The sequence below is a fragment of the Otolemur garnettii genome, unplaced genomic scaffold, assembly GCF_000181295.1.
Source record: "Otolemur garnettii isolate 467f Iridium unplaced genomic scaffold, OtoGar3 scaffold00141, whole genome shotgun sequence".
Lineage (NCBI taxonomy): Eukaryota > Metazoa > Chordata > Mammalia > Primates > Galagidae > Otolemur > Otolemur garnettii.
The window spans coordinates 2,269,998-2,277,813 of NW_003852536.1; the positions used below are offsets into that span (position 1 = coordinate 2,269,998).

The following is a 7,816-nucleotide window of genomic DNA, read 5'->3' on the forward strand; positions in this document are numbered from 1 at the left end:
GTTCTTTGAAGAAGAGGGTGGTAATGTGTAGGGATGAGGGAGAATCATGTTTGGGGCAACAGAGAAGGCTTCCTGCTTCCCGATCTGGGATGGGGCAGTAGGCTGCATCCCACCTGGCCTCTGCGACCACTGAGGTTACAGCAAGAGCAGTTAATGGCCTTGTCACCAACAAGAGCAGCAAAAGTGGACTCCAGCGCAGCCTGAATTCCAGAATCTTCCAGGGGAAATATCAGTCCTGACATATTAAGGTAGCAGCCAGCCGGGGAGGGGGGAGCTGCCTGGCCACACCCTGCTATCCTCTGGGCGTGGGCTCCTTCTCTGGCTCCTCCTTGTTTGCGTGTATTTATCACAATTAAACGGTCCCTAAGAATCAAGGACGTCTGATGTAAAGCAAGCCTATCAATCTTCATTCTCCGAATAGACAGAACAGTAGTCCCCTCTCATCCTTTCTGAGGTTTGAGTTACTTACACCTCAGAAAGGATGAGTCAATGAGGGTCTAAAAATATTAAACGAAAAACTCCAGAAATAAACAATTCCTAAGTTTTCAACTGCACACTGTTCTGAGTAGTGTGACCAAAGCTCTCGTGCCACCTCACTCCACCCCGCCTGGCACAGACCCCCCCCTCCCCACAAAAAATCTCCGACACCCCCACCCCCCCCCAAGACACACAGACACACTCTCGGGGCTCACAGAAAAAAAAAAAAAAAAAAAAAAAAAAATACAAAAGACACAACACTCTCAAAAGTTAAAAACACACACAGAGTCTTGAACCGTCATCCCCCAAGGATGAAGCAGGACTGCTGAATAGAAGAAATTATTCTGGTTTTTATCTTGGACAATTTTTTGTAAGCAAGAGCAAACTTCTGCATGGGTGGGGTCAGTGAGCTCTCTAAGAAGTTCAAAAGAAAAAAAATAAGCACGAGGATGACGCAGAAAGGACTGATCTCAGGGAAAACTAATCTTCATTCATTTAGAAAGCATGGTGACCTAGATAAACTTTAGAGCTTTAATGTGAAAAATAAGTATTTTGATTCAGATCAAATTTGCATCTGGAAGTCCCACATGTCACCCTCTCGGGGACAGCGGCTGAGCGGAGCCCTTTGTTTTTTATCTGTGTTCTTAGGATTTGTCTTTTTGCATCTGCTTTTTATTCTGTGCGTGTTTCGGCTGAGTTAGAAAAGGTTGCATTCTGTCTCAGATTCGGGACAAAATGTCAAGAATCCCATCTCTATCTTTATAAAGAATTTTACACTACAGAATCAAAGTATTCGGAACAAGCAGCAGGAAGAGGTGAGGACGTGTCTCTCCACTTCTGTCTTGGACCGGTGCCCTTACTAGGACAGGACACCTGAGTGTTCCCCGCAGCAAACACACCCAAAGACGCAAAAGGCCCTGACCACTAGATTCACTTTTGGCCATTGGCCATTCCAGAGGGGCATACTCACAGTCAACAGATGCAGATAACATATCTTGAAACAAACTTAAACATTAGAAGGGGATGAATGTGAGAAGCAAGGAACAGTATTGTCAGATGATTCCCTCCAGGAGATTGGATATTTGGGGTTTTTTTTTTTTTTTTTTGGCCAGGGCCAGGATTGAACTCGCCACCTCCGCTATATGGGGCCAGTGCCCTACTCCTTTGAGCCACAGGTGCCCCGTGCCCTGGATATTTGGTTTTCTTAATTTTATTTTTTAATAAAAAAATTCACATAGCATAAAATTCCCCACTTTAATAAGTACCGATCAGTGGATCTTTTTGTTTTTAAACAATCCTATATATAATATTGAGCAACCATTAGTGCTATCTGATTCCAGAATGAATGAATGAATTCCATCCCCAAAGAAACTCCATGCTTGTTAAAAGTTCCCTCTCCCCCAACCCTTGGAAAGCCCTAATCCATTTAGCATCTCTATAGGTGGCCTGAGATGATGTTTAGAGGGACCTTAAACAGCTACCACAGCAACATTCCCCTCTGCCCTGGGGACAGTGATGGGGACGGAGAGGCTGAGAGGTGGATTGTTCACTGGGGGAGCCCTCTGTGAGGTGGGAGATGGCTGTGGTGCTAACAGTTCAGGACTCTGTGACAAAGAACAGTTGGGCAAAGACCTAAGTGTGCTGTGCCCAGTGGCCTTTCAGAGGCCATACCCTCAACTCTGCCATGCCCGGTCCTACAGCACCTCTGTTCACACAGAGGTTGGGAGTTAAGGAATGAATTGCCCACAACCTCAGCAATCTCCGTGTCCTCAATACAAAAGCATCTTCCGCCTCCTTCTGTCTCCAAAAGGAATTCCCACCATGCCCAGGCTTTCATGATATGGAACATTCCAGGCCACATGACAAAAGGTAAATAAATCCTTTGCAAGGATGAACCGCTCCTATAACTACAGGGTCGGAGTCAGCCCTGTCTCCACTGGGGCAGGCACACACGCCTACGGTCTTGCAGCCTTTGCAAAATGCGGCCATGAGATCTAGGCTTTGTGAGCCCTGGTCACACCTGTCATGCTTAGCAGACAAAAGCTATTCCCTGAGGATCTTGTCCCCACAGAATTCTCCATTGCTCAGGCTAGCAGCCCGCTCCTCTTGTCTCAATCAAGGCAGCATAAAGAGGGCAGCCAGCCATGTGTGTCTGTCATTTACACGATTAGCCCCTTTGACAGCAGATATCTCTTTGAAAGGCGGGCTCTTAAAAGCGCCTGATTTCTCACCAGGAAATAATTTTCCTGCATCTATCAAGGACAGAGAAGGATGAATGTCCTTACAGGGCGTGAACTAGAGGCTCACAAAGGCATCTCTGTAAATATCCTGACAATCCCCTGGCAACCTGTGACGCAGCCCAGACCAAGTCTTTGACAAAGAGAAGAGACCACGATATGGAATCTACTGTAGACACAGAGAGGTCGCCAGGATGACTTTCTTTCCTGGGCTCCTGCTCAGTTTTCCAAAACCAAGAGAAAGCCTTAATTGATTCTGTTGCTGAAAGAATGTGTTTGGAGAGCCTAACAGAGGGGAAGTGGGAGCAAATGGATAAGCACCTCTCAAGAAAAGCTAATCGGGAAGGAATTACAAACCCGTCTACACCCCCCTCAATGCTACCACTTTCCCATCAACGAAGGAAGAGTAGGGATGAGATGACCAAGAGGCTGGCTCTGTCTGTCTGGAAATCTGACTTCTCTGCTTCTTGATCTAGGGATCCAATAAATTTTCACAACTAGATAGATGTCTTCTCTTATTTGGAAGTAGCATGGTGTTATGGTTCATGTTTGGAAGTTGCATGGTGTTATGGTTCATGTTTGGAAGTTGCATGGTGTTATGGTATTGGGTATATCACTCATATCTACCACCTTGGGTACGGATAGCAGGCAACACAGCTCCTATAGGACCAGGGGTACATATTGGGCTTTCCATGCCCTGAGTATTGACTGAATAACTCCATTTATGAACAAATATGGGTCTTAAAGAGTCTTATAACCCAATGGGACAAGAGGGCATTAATTAAAGAAGATAGGCTGTGATGCAGTTTTGTTATTTCATACAATGAAATAATGGATTATAAAATAGGCAGTATTATCATTCTCCTATTTCAACTTATTATGATAGGGTTTTAAATTTTAGAAGGATCTGGGGACATCTGCAAGGCAACATGAACTTGGAACTACAAGCAGGAACACGTGGCTTCAGTAAGCAGTTTGAAACTAGACCAGCGCATTCTCTGGTCTAGGATTCTGGGAAAGAAAACAGCACAAAACAAAACCCACAGCAGCTGGGTTTTAACTGACTTTGGTGACCTGACATTTAATGGGTTGCAACATACAAGGACTCATGGACCCATAAAATTATCTACCACCAACAGGTCCACACTCCGAAAATGAACACCAACAGCTGGTGTGAGTTAGAATTGAGGCGCAGGGGGGACGAGTACGTTCATAAATGAAACAGATGTGGATTCATATTCCCCAGATCTAGAACGCTCGGGGAAGGCACCGAGGAGGGAAGACAGGGAAGGTCGTGTAAAAGTCCAACATAACAGCCCAGGCATGAAGTGATGAAAGCTGGATGTGGAGAGAAAAAAACGGATGCGTGTAACGTCGCAAGGAAAAAATTAATACAATTTGGTAAGGGATTGAATGTGGGAAGCACGGGAGAAACACAGGATGTTACAGTTTCACACCTGGCTGGCACCACCCCTTGACATCCCTGAATTTGAGTTATCTTCTCTGTAAAGTGGAAATTAAAAACATTTATCTCTATTTAGTATATAGATTTCTCCTCAAGGCAAAGAGAAATGATCATTTAAAAAGGGCTCAGGAAAAAGACCAAAAAAAGTTAGACTGGATCATCAAAGTTGACTAATCAAGAATCTTCTAGCTGGTGGGACCACACCTATGGTGCATCTTACAAGTTTACTAGGTGTAGAATATAAATGTCTTAACACAATCACCAAGAAAATGCCGTGAAGGCTATGTTGACCAGTTTGATGAAAGCATTTCAGATTGCGTGTAAAACCAGCACATTGTACCCCATGATTGCATTAATGTACACAGCTATGATTTAATTAAAAAAATGAAATTTAATTAAAAAAAACATCTTCTAGCTCAAGTCTTCAGGGTTTTTTTTTAATCTTTAAGGTGAACTTTTCTTTAAGGCCCAGTGCGATGCTTTGGAAAGACAGTCAATTTACAATAGGATAAGCTACACAAAGAGAAAAGAAGAGAATGTAGCTGGTTACTTGTCTAATCCTCAGGCTCCAAAACCCAAACAATTCCCAGCACTGGGGCTCTATATCCTCTCCTAGCATCCCAGCACTGGGGCTCTATATCCTCTCCTAGCATCCCAGCACTGGGGCTCTATATCCTCTCCTAGCAGCCTATCACAACAATTATTCATCGACAAGAAGAAATACTCTTCTTCGCATCCAACCCAACTCCCAAACTCTTGCTGTGTCTTAACCCTGTTTCTCATCTGAGTCCAGTGAACGGACAGCAAAACCAATCATCTTCGTCATCCCCAGCCAGGCAGTAGCTGTCATCTCCTCTTGCTCAGAGTAGGGAAATCGCAGAACTTGGCCCCTGGATTTAAAGTCGTGTACTGTATTCATCTTGTATCTGTTCTGACTCAGCTCAATTCAAAAGCACAGTTTAGACAAAGGCTTTAAGACTCTCAAAGATTACGAAACTCCTGGGATTATTATTTTACTATTCCTTGCCCCTTGCTACGAAGAGTCAGAACATGCAAGACACAAAATAAACTAAATCTCTCCATGACTTCAGTTTCTTTTAAGCAACCCCTCGTGAGATGCCCCCATGAGATCTCGCGACGCCAAGGGCCAGCTGTGATGTTGCCAGTTAGCCCCAACAATAAACACTCCCTCTAGACCCCTGTTCCTTTTTATACCAGTGCATACAGGAAAAAAAAAAAAAAGAAGCTTTGAACTAGTGATGTTTCCCACGCCCTTCCAGATTTTGAGAACTTTGTTTCCCCTTGAATTCGGACCCCAAACTCTTAAAGTTTTTGAACGGGGAATGATGATTAAGATGAGAGATGATGGTATATTTCCCCCACAACCTTATCTATCTTACTTGTCCCGCTAGTGTTTAAAACAAGAGTTCCGTCCCGAGATCCAGCTACTGAACACCCCCAAATTTTGCAGAGGCCAGCTAATGACAGCCACTTGACAAGTGAGTCAGTTTTGGGGAGATTTTCATGGTGGGTCACTGAGTTACTGGTTTGGCTTAGGGTATGAGGAATCCCTTCCAACCAAGACCCCTCCCTGAGGCCTATCTGGACATCCCATACGGCTTTGGTGGCCACAGTAAAATGTCACAATTTGGTGAAACTTCTCAGCAGCTCCCGGGGATGGGAGGGGAGAAGGTGCTTATAGGAGGGGAAGGTGGCTGGAGAAGGCGAGTTTCCCATTGTTTGGGAAGGTGAGACTCTGGGGCACAGCCTCATCCAACATTAGACATCAGAAAGATGTCCAAATGAGAAACATCACAAACCAGACGAGGTCGCTTCTGTGGAAACTCCCCGTGTAAGGAAAGCTCTTCCACGGTGGAGTAAATCAGGAACAGCAGAGCCCTGCCAGGTCACAGCCCAGCCAGCAGGGTCTGGAACATCTCCCAGGAAATATTAATGGCTGGCCTTTACGGGTCTGCTTACTTCTACAGTCTAGCCTGCAGAGACAATAAACGCTGACAGTGTCCTGTGACAGGAGCCACCTGATTAATCACCAGTTGCTACTTCTGACCCTTAGCATTGCGGGAGGGAAGGGGAGGCCAGGATATGTGGGAGAGCACGCTGTAGCTACAGGGGGCCCTGCACTCCCGGCTCACAGGCGCGTTCCTTCGAGAAGGAAGGTTTAAAAATCTCCCTGTTGGGCAGCGCTTGTGGCACAAAGGAGTAGGGCGCCGGCCCCATATACCGGAGGTGGCGAGTTCAAACCCAGCCCCAGCCAAAAACTGCCGAAATAAATAAATAAATAATCACCCTGTTGCACTTGAAAGCTTTTGCTTTGGAGAAACAGAAGGAATGATGCCCTTATTTTCTATTTTTTTTCTGCTGTTCTAAAAATTCCAGAACGTTAAGGGGAACAAACGTTTCGTTTGCATACTTTGTTTTTGCACAGACTGAGTCCAAATTAAACCCAGAAGTGTGCCCTTTACCCAGATAAGGTGCGCTGTACGGCTCCACCCAGCTTGATGTTCACAGAGAGTTACCTCCATGTGTCTAGCCGAGCGCTGATCTATTAGTTCCAAGGGGGCACTGAGGACTCTTGTTGGTTTCTGCTTCCTGTGACGTTTCACTTAGATGAATGTTTCCAGTTCCCTCCACGTTGTCCAAAGGATACCAGAGACTTAGCTCCACCTGTATTATTTAAGCTGTATTTATTTGGGATTCATCTATCCATCCATTCATCCACTCCTTCATTCATATTTTACTATATTCCAAAAACAGGTTTTTTTTTACAGTTTTTTTTGTTGTTGGCCAGGGCTGGGTTTGAACCTACCACCTTCGGCATATGGGGTCGGCGCCCTGTTCCTTTGAGCCACAGTTCTTTGCTTTATTCTGCTCCTAGCTGCGGGGTTTTAGAGAAGTGGAAACAAAAAGGCATTTGTCTTTTTCTTCCAGTTTACCATCCCCAGTTCTTCAGCTGTGTGAAACTGGGGTGCCACGGGACATAGGATTGGGGGGATTTCTGGAACTTTCCTCAAAGGCATTTAGACCCTTATAAATGGGACTGAAGGCCACAGAAATAGTGGTATGCTTGTTTAGAAATTATTCTCAAGTGCACTCTTAACAGCAAACCCAGGTGGGAACCAACACTTTGAAATCTCTCCAGAACAGGGATTCTTAATCTTGGAATCACCTGGCAAATTAAAAAATAATTATACCTGGGCCCAGCCCCAGGGCCTTTGACTTCATCAGTCTGGGCATCAGGGATTTTCAAAATGTTTTTAGATTCACAGAAGGGTTTCATACACCTTTCACCCAGCATCAACTTCTGTTAACATCTTACATAACCTTAGTATATTTATTCAAAACTAAAAAATAAACATTGGTGCAATCATACCATTAAAACCCCCACAATTTTGTATACAGTGAACACAATTTTCATTTAGCAAGCCATTACCGTGCAGGATCCCAAAGGAATGCAAAATCAGGGAGGAGCCTGTGGCTCTTTGGGGTAGCAAGTAGCCCCCAGCAGTAAGGCAAAGGGTTGATAAAGAGCAAAATGCAGGCTCGTCACCTGTGGCTCAAGCGGCTAAGGCACCAGCCACATACACCTAAGGTGGCGGGTTCGAATCCAGCCCGGACC

The 7,816-nt window shown here is 45.0% G+C and overlaps 1 protein-coding gene across 1 annotated transcript in view; it reads right to left on the reverse strand.

Moving 5' to 3' along the window:
- The window catches only part of KIF26B (kinesin family member 26B), a 463,889-nt gene that overhangs the window by 96,364 nt on the left and 359,709 nt on the right, over positions 1-7,816 (reverse strand). The gene's annotated exons all lie outside the window — the stretch shown is intronic.